This window comes from Capsicum annuum, chromosome 6 (genome assembly GCF_002878395.1).
Source record: "Capsicum annuum cultivar UCD-10X-F1 chromosome 6, UCD10Xv1.1, whole genome shotgun sequence".
Classification (NCBI taxonomy): Eukaryota; Viridiplantae; Streptophyta; class Magnoliopsida; order Solanales; family Solanaceae; genus Capsicum; species Capsicum annuum.
In genome coordinates this window covers 36,656,944-36,672,365 of record NC_061116.1, presented here as the reverse complement: position 1 = coordinate 36,672,365, position 15,422 = coordinate 36,656,944, and the positions used below count along the sequence as shown (strand labels likewise).

At 35.4% G+C, this 15,422-nt stretch overlaps 1 pseudogene; it reads left to right on the top strand.

The window, feature by feature from the left end:
- Window positions 1–578: 578 nt before the first annotated feature.
- LOC124899959 lies at window positions 579–703 on the top strand (annotated as a pseudogene).
- The last annotated feature ends 14,719 nt before the right edge of the window (window positions 704–15,422 follow it).

The following is a 15,422-nucleotide window of genomic DNA, read 5'->3' as shown; positions in this document are numbered from 1 at the left end:
TTTTTTTTGAAATGTTCAAATACAAAAGTGACCACTTGTGGTCGCTTTTTTATTTTTTTTAAAAAAAGAATAAAATGTGGTCGGTTTTTTCCGACCACATGTTATAAGATTGCAGTTTAGTGATTTCAGTGAGTCTTTCACACGATAGATGTTGTGCATATAGCAGGTGTTGTGGGTTCAAGTCAGCACTGTCCTCTCCCATTTGTTTTTTCAACCTCGTGTATATTTGAAAAGGAATTCATAATTGTTGATCTGATAAGGTTTCAATCTTCTCCTTGTTGTAGTCAAGTAGTTTTACTCATCTTGTAAATTGTATATTATAAAGTAGAACTAAGTTGAGAACTTCTACAGGCAAAGATGTAAAACACTTTTAGAATTTAATTTTTGAATCAATATAATCTCATATATCTTCCTACCAGAAATTTCCATTTCTTGCAAATATTTTTATCTCTTATATAGATTTTCTTTTTCTATTCCCCCCCATATAATAAATGAAGGAAATGATAAAGAGAAGAAGAAGGAGAGCTAAATAATTTGATGACTTAAAAAAGTTGAGGAATAGGAATGAGCAACACCCACATCGGAACAGAAAGCAAAAGCACATGGCAAACTATTTTTCGCCTTTTACTAAAGCATACCGTGTGCACCCTGCAATTAATGACATACGCTAATTTTTGGAGGGGTTACTCTTTATTTAGTACCCCAGCAATTCTAGTTTCAACGTTTTAATGCAATGTGAATAGGTGGCCAAAAACTAAAACACGTGGTTTCTCAAACTTGCTTGTATTTTTTCTTTTTATAGTTCTTATGGCAGTATCTATTAAATATTTGAGCTTGACCTAAATAGCCTTTACTATATTTTCACAAAGGTTGATTTTAGCTAGGAAATCAAACAAATCAGTCTCTTCAGACTTCACTTATCTATTGACTGAACTCGAGTTGCCTTAGGCATGATGCACCTACTCACTTGTTTGGGCAATCTAATCATGGAAAATCTTACCTCCTAAATTTTTTTAATGTTTGGATATTCTCTAGCTGTGTATTCGGGTGTTAGATTATGATTTATTTTCAGCCAGCAGTCTTTAGAACTTCTATGAACTTAGTAAACTATATAAGTGACCTAAGTGACTGTTTTTTTGTCAATGACCTTACAAAACTATTTTTTTTTCTTTTAATATAGCATAATTATCTATTTTACCTCTCAATATCTTAAATATTTCTAAATAACTTCGTACTTTTTTATCTTTCAACTTTTATTTTTTTTTCTCTTTTTTATTTTACTCTAATCGTTATCTTTTGTTTTCTCTCTCTCTCTCTTTTTTTTTCCAGTTTTTCTCAATCGTTACATTTTTTTCCCTTTCTCCACTCAACTTTTATTTTTTTTTTTAGAAAAAATTTTCTTTTTTTATTTTACTTTTATTTTTATTTATTTTTTTCTTTTTACATTTTCTCAATTCTTATTTGTTTCTTTTCTCCTCTCAACTTCTATTTATTTATTTATTTATTTTATTTTTTCTCCTTTTTATTTTTCTTTGATATTTATTTTTTTCTCTTTTTTCTTTTTTAATTTTTCTCAGTTTTTATTTTTTTTTTCTCTTTTTCTATTTTTTCTCGAACTTTATTTTTTTCTTTTCTCCCCCAGCTTCTATATTTGCTTTATTTTTCTTTTTTAATTCCTTAGATTTTTAAAAAAAAATAGTTTTCTTCTTTTTTGCAATTTTAATTAGTTTTTTTCTTCGATTTCTTCCAATCAAGTTACGGCTCATGAGCAAGAGCTGAAACTACCACATTGTAGAGGCAAAACTCATGACTTTCAAAGAAGAAGTTACGTTTCATGGGTAGGAGTTGTCACTATCATATTGTATTTTGATGTATGAGATGTTCTATAACTCTTACCTTAGAGACACTCAAGGACTTTCAAACAACAAATTATGCCCCAAGGTTAAGAGTTGACTCTACCACGTTATGTTTTCAATTATGAGATATTCCACAACTCTTGCCTTTGAGGCAAGACTTAGCTCAAGGACTTTCAAACAACAATTTATACCCTTCGAGCAAGAGTTGATACTACCATGTTATATCTTCAGTTATGAGATGTTGCTTTAGAGGCAAGATTTAGCTTAAGGACTTTCAAACAATAAATTATGCCTCACGGGCAAGAGTTGGCACTACCATGTTATGTCATCATTTCTGTGATGTTCTACAAATCTTTTCTTAGAGACACGATGTATCCCAATAATTTTCAAACAAGTTCCGTACATTGGTCATGATTCAACACTAACACATTGTGTTTATTTACTTATGAAATGCTCTATAACTCTTGTCTTAGAGGTACGACTCAGTCCAAGGACTATCAAACAATAAGTTATGCTCCATGGTCAAGAGTTGACACCACCACATTGTGTATTGATTTATGAGATTCTTTATAACTCTTCTCTTAGAGGCAAGACTTAGACCAAGAGCTTTCAAGCAATAAGTTGCACCCTAGGGGAAAGAGTTTACATTACCACATTATGTTTTGATTTATGAGATATTTTATAACTCTTCCCTTAGATACAAGACTTAGTGCAAGTAATTTTAAACACTAAGTTATGCTCCATGAGAAAGATTTGACAGTATCACATTGTGTCTTGAAAGCTCCTACCTCCACTCACTGAAAGGTTGCTAGAAGAATTCTCCATTACCAAAAAGGTACAATTGACCTTTGGCCATTTTATTATTCTTTTGATAATTTTAATCTTATGGGATTTTGTGATAATGATTATGCGGAAGATGTGGATGATAGATAAAGCACATCAGGTTTTATGTTGTTCTTGGGTGATTGTGTTATTTCTTGTGGCTGAAAGAAACAATCCATTGTTACTTTCTCGACTTGTGAAGTTGAATATATAGCAACAATGTTTAGTATGTGTCATGCCACTTGGTTGAGAATATTATTGAAGGAGCATTATTTAGCATAGATTTAAGCCACAATGATTTGTGTTTATAACAAATCAACATAAGATCTTGCCAAGAATTCAGTATATCATAGACACCAGGTACTACTTTATCAGAGAATGCATTGCCAAAAAGGAGGTATAACTTAAGTATATGAGGTCTCATGATCAAGTTGCATATATTTTTATAAAGCCCCTCAAGTTTGATGACTTTCAGATATTAAGATCAAGTGTTGGAATGAAGAAGAAAAATCAAATTTAAGGAAAGGATTTGTAGAATGATCATAATAAAAGAAATTAAAAAATTGAATGAAAACAAAGCAAGAAGCTTTCAAATCATTTTTCGGGCAATAACAATTTGTTTTGGACGCTGACAGTTTGCTCAAAGATTGCAAATTGGAAATAGCCAAGCAATTTGATTAGTTGATATGGAGGCTGCCTTGGCTATAAATAAAAGCAACAACTTATCATTTCAAACACACCAAAAAACAGAGAGAAATCAATGGAGAGTTGAGAGTAATCCACAAGCTATTTTTTAGTTTGTGTGGAAATAGTGTGGGAGTAATATTGTAGTGAGTTTTGTGAAATAAAAGGGTGTTGTTTCTTTTATTCGAGTAGTAGTATTTTGACACTATCAAGTTGTAATTAGTATTATTGTAATACTCTTTTTGGGTACTATGTTTTTTCAATCATTATAATATTTGGTATCGTTGTTACTCGTTATTGCTATTTAGTGTTGATATTAACCTGGTGGGGATATTGAATTTTCCAACATATAAATGTTATACATTATCATAATTCATTTTCAGATAGGTATATAGTAGCAAAAAAAGGGGCACTAAACAGTTACAGAATGAAATATATAACAAAATAATCAATTTTTCTTAGACGGATAGCCACACCAATCATCTAGAAAATTCCTATTTTGATCAAAAATTAAAATAAAATATATTTCATATTCAGACACATCCAAAAGATAACTTAGAAAAGGGGATTGTAAATCAAGGTTATAGTTAAGTGGCATCGATGAGGATTTTTCACATAATGGTGTTGTGAGTTTATAGTTTAGATGTCTCAGTGAGGTGTTTCACATTAGAGGTGTTGTAAGTTTATAGTGTAGTGGTATTTATGAGAGTTATTCACATAATATGTATTGTGAGTTTACATTTTAGTGGTATCAATGAGTCTTTCACACAATAGGTGTTGTGATTTTACTGTCTAGTGATATCGATGGGAGTCTTCTACACAATAGGCGTTATGACTTTATAGTTTAGTGGTATCACTAAGAGTTTTCACATAATAAGTGTTTAGAGTATAAAGTTTAGTGGTATTGATGAGAATCTTTCACACAGTAGGTATTGTGAGTTAATTTACAGTTTAGTGATATCGATGGGAGTCTTTCACACCACGAGTGGTTTGAGTTTAATTCACCATTATCCCTCTCCTCATTTCCTTTTTTGGCCCCTTGTGTATTGAAAAGGAATTCAAAATTATTTGCCTGATATGGTTCTTAAGTCTTTACCATGCTATAGTCAAGTTATTTTACTCATTTCATAATCTTACACAACAAAATTAAGATAAGAACTTCCATAAGCAATGATATTGAAACATTTCTAAAAAATTAAATTTTTTATCTACATATCTCATATATCTTTCTACCAAATATTTTGCATATACTGTAATGCTTTTATCTCATCTATATACTTTAATGTCTTAAAAAAAGTTGATGAAAAGGAGCGAGAAACTCCCACATCGAAGTACAAAACCAAAGCACGAACTTGTTTTTAATATAAAATGGTAACAAAAGTTTTGGAAAAATACACACAACCATACTGTGAACAAGAAGAAAAATTTTCTTTTTCCTTTTATTAATGAATACCATGTGCGTGCTGCAAATAGTGGCATGCACCAATTTTTGGAGGGATAATCATTATTGAGTGCCCCAACAATTCTAGTTTTAACTTTTAAATGATATCTAAATAGGTGGAAAAACACTGAAAGACATGGCTTCTCAGGCATTTTCTTGCTAAACTACCGGAAATAGTCTTATTTTTATCTCTACAAGGTAGGATTTAGCTTGGAAACCACACATGTCACCCTTCCCAGATGAATAAACTTGAGTCCAATTATATGGAAAATTATATGTTTTGAATTTCTTATAGTTTGGATATCTCTAACTGTCTATTCGGTTACCTGATTATGATTTTTTCATTCGATGAGTCATTGGAACTTCAAATTTTAAAGGGATTATCTATATATTTTCTCTTTTACTAATTGACACTTTGTGGTGCACTGTTTGTTGGGTTCTATGATGTTTTGATGATTGACAATGCATGAAACAAGTTGGGAGGATTTTTAAACACCAAACTGTATAAGGAGCTTACTTGATCACTGATGAATACATACAAGCATGCAAGAATAAAGGAGGAGATAATGACTTTAGCAAGAGAAACATAGTTGGTTTTCAGTTTTATAAAGTTATATGCTTATTTCAAGGTAAATTTCATAAGTATGAGCATAAGTGTATATATATTTTGGGAGTGGTATTTTACACTGAGGGAAATATGGGTTTAGTGCATCCTATTTCCTAGAAACTATGTGCCACCATAGGGTTAAGGGGCCTCACTAGAGAGTGTCTCCCTTTACCAAATGGGCTAAGTTTAGTGATCACTCTAGTTAAGGTTTTATACTGATGGAAATGATAAAACAACTCTTCCAAACGTGGGTAAGACATTGGCCTCCATGCTAGTTTATATAATTTATGTCGGTTATAAGAATCTACCATAGTAACTAATATTTTAGAAACTAAGTGTAATGGCTCACAAACTTTACTCAGATGTTGTTCTATGACTTATGCTTATGCTAATTTAGTTTTTAGTTTCTTTCATGATCATGGTGAGTCTATTGACACTTAGCATGCATGTTTTATGATTATGATCAATCTTAGTTTTACTTATTGCATTCACTTTCATATACTCAGTACATCAAGAAGTACTGACCATATATATGTTTGTGTGGCTACATTATTTCATAATGTAGGTTTCGGTGTTCGTCCTTAGCAGTACTATTAGTCACGATCACGACCTTCTACATAACGTGAATTGGTGAGTCCTTATATTTCTAGGGCCAAGAATATGCTTATTTTTAGATATTTAGTTACTTTCAATTTAGACTTATATTTTTCAGTTCTTTGGGTCAGTTGGGTCTGTCGCAGTGGCTCTTCAGTGCACTAGAGGCTAGTCAAAACTAGCTAGTTAGGTTAATTTATTTTCTTTCAAATTCTGATGAGTTTTAGTCGATATTGACTTTACAATATTTTCATGAGATTATTTGTCTAATTGAACTTGGTTTAGAACTTTTCAATTTCCACTCAATTTTAGGTTTATTTAATCATGCTTTAGAGTTTTATAGATATCATAGGTTAGCTTTGGGGATACTTGTAGTCCTAAGAATCTTGTGACGTCCAAGGTATCTTTAGGGCATTACAAACTTGGTATCATAGCCTAAGGTTTTAAAGAGTCCTTGGGAGTTTGACAAGCCACCATTACGTAGAGTCTTGATCATAGATGTGAAGCACGCCACACTTATAGCGAGAGGCTATAGGCCATATTAGGAACTATCCCTTCTTTAACGATCTATATAGTTATTTGAAGTTACCTCTATCTTCTCTAACTTGTATTTTCACGTGATAGAGAATGCCTCCTTATAGAGATTAGTCTGTAAAAATAAGGATCAACTACCACCATTACCATATGTAGACCCTTTAAATGAAAATGTCTCCTATGCTGAGTTTCAGGTTGCGTTCCATGTGTTAGCTCAGGATGTAAATGATAATGCTTAGGGTAATCCGCCAACAACAGTCCTAATTTAGAAAAATGGTAACTTAGGTGCAACCAAGGTTTGATATTTCAGGAGGATGAATCGGTTCGAGTTCTTTGGGTCGAAGGTGATTGAGGATCCACTATTTTCATTGATGAAGTGGAGAAAATCACTCAGATTTTACTTGTTAAAGAAAGAAAAGTGTGGAAATGGCATCTAATCAGCTGAAGGATATTGCTGGTGACTAGGTTACTATGTGAAAGAAAGGTAGGGGTGAGAGTGTAGCTCCAATGACTTGGAATATGTTTTTGGATGGATTTTATGGACAAGTTCTTTCCTCGAGAGATGAGGGAGGCTAAGGTAGAGGAGTTTATGAACACTAGGCAGGGTTCTATGTCGGGAAAAGAATATTTCCTGAAGTTCACTCAGCTTTCTAACTATGTACCTGAGTTGTTATCGAATTCTAGGGCTCGTATGAGTAAATTTTTCATTAGAGTGTCTTACATAGTATTAAAGGAGTGTAGGACTGCAATATTGTTTGGGATATGAATATTGGTCGATTAATGACCTATACTTAGTAGATTAAAGCTGAGAAATTAAGGGAAAGAGAAAGGGAGACTAAAAGGGCTAGGACAAAATAGTTTAATTATAGATGGCATATGTTAGAATGGGAAATTACTCTCAATTTTAGAGTCGTTCATCAGTGCCTACACCTTTTTCAACCAATGCCCCCGCACCCAAGACTAATCAGGAGCAGTGGGGTAGGTGATTTCTTCTAAAACTAACCTCTAAAGAAGTATGCTGTGGTTGATGCCAAATATAGTAACCCAACTCAGGTTGGGTCAAACCCATAGGAAAAACATTGAACAGTATCTCAAATTTCGTGAAATCCACGACCAATACAAAAAAGTAGAAGGGGAGAATTTGAAGTCAACAATAAGTAACTAAACTTGACTTCTTGAGTTTTTAAACATTAGAAGATGAACATTAGGATTGTGTTCCCCCTGGCTTCACAATTACGTAAGATTCTAGTGTTCAATCCACCTAAACTCCAGCTCTACATGCAAATATGACAAGCTATGTACAACCAACCGTCTTGTGAACGCATTGATAGATTTCACCCTTTACCTTTTGAATCTCAGGGTGTTTCCTTGCTGTCCTTTGTCTATAACCTCAGTACAACTCTAACCTTTCGAGTCTTGAGTTGATTAGACAAGGACTGATAACCTCAAATCACTGTTGTAACCTCCTTTTACCAATCTCAAACTCCCTTGTGAGGAAGTTCTCAAATACAGGCAATTTCCAAGCTTCTGCAGTAGCTTGGGTTCAATAAATATGAAGAAGGTTGCAATACACGCAACTAAAGTAGAATAGATGAATCTCTTACTTACTTTACGTAGCTAATTTGCCAGGGTTCCCACAACCCTTGTCAAGGAAATTAGCCACTCATGTTCATGCAACAACCCATAATAATAAGTAAAAAACGCATGTAATTAATTTCATAATGATGAAAGAGTAAAATCCAAAATCTCTAATTGAATACAAAATAAAAAATCCAATACAATAGTATCAATCATCAAAGTATGTAAAGGTATTTCAAAAAATAGTAAAAATATGTAACCTAATAAAAGAATAATGTAACACCCTGACAGTATACCCTGGGGTCCACACGATGCTTACAATTCCGAGGGACCACAAGCTAACCCATGAGCTGGTACCTGCTGTGAGCACTAAATAGTATAATAATATATACAAAAGAACAACTGATAAGCCATAAGGTTTTAGCAACATAAATCAACACTGGATCATGAATCTGGAAATAATTGCTCGAAAAGACTATCTGAAACTAATAAAATAATAACAAAACTGCCTGCTTGCTTGTACTAGTCTGAAAAGCCTCCACTAACTGACTGTGGAGCTGATGGGAATAACCCCTAACTAACTCCATCTGAATGGAAAATATTAAACTAATGAAATAGCTGAGGTAAATAGACCATGTCCTCGAAATATGAGGACTCACCACTTCTACGGCTGAAAATTTGCAATGTCTATACACGAACCAAGAACTGAGCGCCTGAACCTATGATATGATACATTATAGCGCAAGAAACGAGTATGCAATCAGAACTTTGAATGTACTGGTATGCTAAATGAGGTAGGCTAATATGCATAGTTTCATGTATGGGAGTAATAGTTGACTGAATAAATAGCATAAAGTATTGTATAAAATACATAAAATCTGTAAATACTGAGAATACATGACCAAGCATAACGCATATTCTGAATATAATCTGTAAAATGAAACACTGAGTACTGATACATGAATAACTAATATCTGTATGCTATGGTCAAGGAAAACTGAAATTAAATTACTGAGCTGATTATTGGACTGAGACTATGGGAGCTATCATCTAACCGACATACCCCAATGAGCAATTTGGGGTCAAAACTGTGACCCCAGTTGAAAGGGTGTCAGTACCATGCCACAGGTACTAACACTGGTTGTGTGGATCCACTTTACTGATATGCTGTCCCGAAAGACTAAGGGTATCAAGCCTAAACTGACAGGTGACCCCTTGGAAGACTCCTTAAATCCTACGCTAGTTACATATTTCTGGAGTACAGGTACTGCTTCTAACGACTCTGCCTATTTAATGAGGAAGCCACCATTTTTGCACTCGCTCGGTGCTAAATTACACTCCCAACTGACTCGGACTGCTGAACTGTTCTGAGTTTAGCTGATTACGATGACTGACTGAACTGATAAAGCTCATAACATATCTGGAACTATTTTGAAGATACTGAGACTAAGTAAACAACTAAGTTTTTTGGTATTTACAACCCCTAGGGCTCGATAGCAATAATAACAAAATAGTACTAAAACTTTGGGAACATAATGTGAAGCATTTATTCAAAATTTATTCTTGTAGCCATTTCATCAAACACTTGATGTTCATAGTTTAAGCAAAGCATGGAAATAGTTTAAAGCTTGTAGTAATAGCATGATTTCAACATCAACATCACTGATTATGGTTTAAATCAATGAATAGCAATATTCAAACATATGGGGTTTAACAACAACAATTTCATGGAAACATGTTATAGAATTTCAATTCATGGTTAAAATCACAATTAAAAATCATAATAACTTGTAAAGATCACAACTTTGAATTTAAAATTGGATACTTGGACTCCATGGGTGAAAGGGACCCATGGATTAACATTTAACATACCTTAGTTAGTGAAATTGAGAAAGTTCTTGAAGCTTGATCTTGAATGTTGGATTAGTTAGGGTTTGTTTCTTTAAAGAGGGACACTTTAATTTGAGAGGATTGTGAAATAATTAGAAAATAATGCTCTCTTGGGACTTAATCCCGTGTATGGGGTGAAGGGAAAGGACTTAAATGCCTTTGGGGAATTAAAATTTGAAACTGGAACTGAAAATCCTGATTTTGGCCTTCAGCGCGATGCGGTGCAATCGCATCGGGCCACTGGAAAAGGACAATCCTTATTTTGTCCAATAGCGTAACGCGGTGCTATCGTGTTACACCACTGGAAATGGACAATTCTGAATTGGCACCTTGGCGCGATGCGGTGCCATCAAGGTGCCTCACTAAACGCGAATTTTCCCCTTGGCGCGATGTGGCATTATCGCAGTGGTCCATTGGAAAAGGAAGAATGTGGTTTTGGCATCACCGCGATGCGTCCTTATCGCGTTGGGCTACTATTTTCACTAAAAGTGCCACAACTTCTCAGCCAAGTATTGGATTAAGGAAAAATTGGTATCCTTAGAAAGATAATTGAATTTACTATCATTTGGTGGGTCTTGAGCTGGAAAATTCTGAGTAGAATAAAAGATAAGCTCATTTGAAGTTGATTAAAACAATATTCTTCGCGAAAACTCAATCGGTAAAGAATATTTTGATCCATCTAATAGCTGGGAGTTATTTGAGGCCTTAATATACATCAAACTCACTGATAAAACTACCAAACAACTACAATGTAATTTTAATGAGCTTGAAACATGGCTCTAATATAGGTTTGGATTTTTGGGGTATTTCTATATCTCCCCCTTGAGGACATTCGTCCTCGAATGAGATTGGTTAAGCTGAAAGCACTGAGGTATTTAGGTTACATGCTGAATATACATTATGAAAACATGATTATATGACTGGGTATGAAACATGACACATGACTGAACTGATCTGTGAATACATGATTGACGTGAGAATGATATACAGTTAAAACTGAGCATGGAAAAGAGAAATTTTAAGAAGATTGTTACCTTAAGCTGAATCTGAGTTTGCGGAGAAAATATGAGGGTACTTGGTACGCATGTTTGCTTCGACCTCCCAAGTGGATCTCTCAACAAACTGATTCCACCAAAGAACCTTGACTAAGGGAACTTCTTTGTTCCTTAGTCTATGAATTCATCGATCAAGGATTTCGACTAGAATTTCTTTGTAAGAAAGGTTGTTTTGAACATCTATGCTTTCTAAGGGAACAACTACATCCGGGTCACCTGTACACTTCTTTAAGAAGGAGATATGGAATACTGGGTGCACTGATGCTAAGTCTGTAGGCAACTTAAGCTCATAAGCCACCTTTCTCAAATAACTCAAAATTCTCTAAGGGCCAATTTATTGCGGACTACGCTTCCCCTTCTTACCGAACCTCTTTACCCCCTTCATGGGAGAGATTTTTAGATTAAAAAATCTCTAATCTCAAACTCTAGATCCTTTTTCCTTACATTTGCATATGATTTTTGTTGTCTTTGGGCTGCCTTAAGCCTCTCCCGAATTAGCTAAACTTTCTCCAAAGCATCAAATACTAAATCAGATCCTATCAAAGCAGTTTCACCTATCTCAAACCAACCAATTAGAGATCTTTATCTCCTTCCATATAGAGCCTTAATCAGAGCTATCTGAATACTGGAATAATAGATATTGTTATACGTGAACTCAATCAAAGGTAAGTGGTCATCACAATTATCCTTAAAGTAAAACACACATGCTCTCAACATGTCCTCAAGGGTCTGAATGGTCCTCTCTACTTGACCATCTTTTTGAGGGTGGAAGGCTGTACTGAGGTGAACTTGGGTACCAAGAGCCTTCTGAAAAGCTTTCCAATCATGAGAGCTAAACTGAGTACCTCTGTGTTAAATGATAGATAGAGGAACACCATAAAACCTAACCAAATCTCTAATATAGAGCTTGGCATAGTCCTTGGCTGAATAACAAGTATGGACTGCTAAGAATGGGCTGATTTGGTCATCCTGTCCATAATGACCCAAATTGAATCATACTGATGACGAGTACGTGAAAAACCTATCATAAAATCCATGATCACTACCTCCCACTTCCAAGTGGTAATACTGAACTCCTGCATAGACTCACTAGGCTTCTGATGCTCAATCTTAATGTGTTGACAAGTAGATCACTTAGCTACAAACTCTACAGTATCTCTCTTCATCCCACTCCACCAATTGATTTCCTGTAGATGGCGGTATATCTTCATGGCCCCTAGATGAATCGAGTAACGTGGACCATGCGATTCTACAAGAATTTAATGTCTCAACTCATCACCACACGACACACACAGTCTACCCTGGCAATGCAATACATTAGCTCCCTCTTGGGAGAAAATCTCTATTTTTTGATCTTTGACTAAATCCTTCAGCTTTACCAGACTAGGATCCTTATCCTATTTTTCTTTCACTTCAGCAACAAAAGATGATTCTGAACTATTCTGAACCCAAATGCTACCCTCAGCTGAATCAACCAAACGAACACCTAACCTAAAAAGTAGATGAACTTCCTAAACTAACTTCTTCTTGTCATCCTCAACATGCGCAACACTACACATACACAATCTACTTAGGGCATCTGCCACTACATTGGCTTGCTCGGGTGGTACAAAATACTCATATCATAATGTTTTAACAATTCTAACCATATCCTCTGACGCAGATTCAAATTCTTCTATGAAAACATACTACAAGGTTTTGTGATCTGTGAACACATCTACATGTATCCCATATAGATAATGCCTCCAAATTTTAAGGCAAAAACAACAGCTGCTAACTCAAGATCATTGGTAGGGTAACTTTTTTCATGGGGCTTAAGCTTTCCAGAGGCATAGGCTACAACCTTAGCCTTCTGCATTAAAACACACCCCCAACCAACTCTGGAAACATCAAAGTACACAACAAACCCATCTGAACCATATGGTAGCATCAAAACTGGGGCTGTGGTGAGTCGGGTCTTCAACTCCTGAAAACTCTTCTCACAAGAATCTGACCACTGAACTTAACTTTCTTCTGAGTCAATCTGGACATAGGGAACCCAATAGATGAGAATCCTTCAAAAAACCACCAATAATAAATAGCCAATCCCAACAAAATCCTGATATCTAATAGAGAGATGGGTCTGGGCCAGTTTCTCACCGCTTCGGTCTTTTGAGGACCAACTCTAATGCCCTCACCAAAAATAATATGGCCAAGGAAATGTACTGATCTTAACCAAAATTTAGACTTACTGAATTTAGCGAACAACTGATGGGCTCTAGGAGTCTACAATACTATTTTGAGGTGGTTTGCCTGATCATTTTCATTACGGGAATAGACAAGAATGTCATCAATAAAGACTATAACGAATATATCCACATACTACTTGAACACTCAGTTTATCAAGTCCATGAAAGCTGCTGGGTCATTGGTGATACCAAAGGACATGACTAGAAACTTAAAGTGACAATTCTGAGTTCTGAAATCTATTTTTGGAATGTCACATTCTCTTACTCTTAGCTGATAATAACTAGATCAGAGGTCTACCTTAGAAAAATAACTAACACCCTAAAGTTGGTCAAACAAGTCATTAATTCTGGGAAGTGGGTATTTGTTATTGATTGTGACATTGTTCAACTGATAGTAGTCAATACACATTCTAAGAGAATAATCTTTCTTACGCACGAACAGAACTAGTGTGCTCCACAAGAAAATACTGGGCCTGATGAATCCCTTGTCTAGGAGATCTTTCAACTGTTCTTTCAACTCTTTGAGTTTGGCTGGAGGCATTCTATATGGTCGAATAGAGATAGACTGGGTATAAGGAAGAAGGTCTGTTCTAAACTCAATTTTCCCTTTAGGGAGAAACTTTGGGAAGATCTTCAGAGAACACATCTGGAAATTCCCTCACTACTGAAACTCACTCAAGATTTAGAGTCTCAGAATTAGAGTCTTTGACTTGGATAAGATGATAAATACACCCTTTGGATATTATTTTCCTCTCTCTAAGGTACGAATCAAGATGACCCCTAAGCGCTGTAGTACTACCCCTCTATTCAAGAACTGGTTCATTTGAAAATTGAAAATGTACTACCCTATTTCTACAATCAATTGAAGCATAACATGAATAGAGCTAATCCATGATGAGAATGATGTCAAAATCTGTGATCTATAACTCCATAAGGTCTACTGAAGTAACTTTCTGAGACACTATAACCAGGAAGTTCCTGTATGCCCACTGGTCTATGATAGACTTACCCATAGGGGTAAACACTGAGAAAGGCTCTACTAAAATTTTGAGACTTGACTCCGAAGTTGATGGCTATATAAGGGGTTACAAAATAAACAGAAGCTCCAGGGTCTAGTAAAGCATAAACATGTAAATGAAAGACTTGCAACTTACCAGTAACTATGTCAGGAGAACTTTTCTGATCTTGTTGGGACTGAAGTGCATAGAGCCTGTTCTACGCTAACCACTAGTAGCACTAGAAGTGGCACCTTACTGAGTCGAGCGGATGACTAGAACTGATGACTGATGGGACTGGCCCTATTGGCATAAATCCCTACCTTTCTGAGCAACTACGTGATACTCCTAAATCCAATGGCCTGGCTTGCCACACCCAAAACATACATCACTGCCAGCTCTAGACTCACCCTGATGGTTTTTACTATATTTCTGGCAAAGAGGATTTGTATGACCACTATTTAAAATGCCTCGGAACTTAGAGCTTGGCACTCTATCCCAATTATTATTTCTAAATTTGGGTACTGGAGCACTAGCTGAGAATGGGGAAGGAGTTAATTTCTATGGAACTGAGGATGATTTCCACTTTCTGACTTTGGTTGAGTAAAATTAAAGCTACCTGTTCTAGCCCTCTTATTTTCTCTCTTCTTCTCTTTATTCTTATGCTCCCCAATCTCATAAGCATGGACTATAAGCCTAGATATTTTCATCTTCTTAATTAACATCGCAGTACTACACTCCTTGAACACACTGTCAGATACCCTAGACATAAACTTGCTTAACCTAGACCTACTATCAGCCACCACATGAACGACATACCAAGCTAACTGAGTAAACTTAAGGGAATACTCCTTCACACTTATTTTGCCCTGCCTCAAGTTGATAAACTCTAATATTTTGGCTTCTCCCAGCTCCTACAGAAAGAATCTATCTAAGTAGGCTGTAGAAAACTCTTCCCACTCTAAAGGACCTACGTCTGCGCCTCTATCCCCTTTTCACTACTTAAACCAGGTATGGGCTATATCCTACAACTGGTAAGCAACCAATTCAGAAATCCCGCTAGAAGTCACCCCCATAATGTCTATTATCTTCTGGACCATGTCTAAGAATTCCTGCGGATCTTCTTTAGTTTAGATCC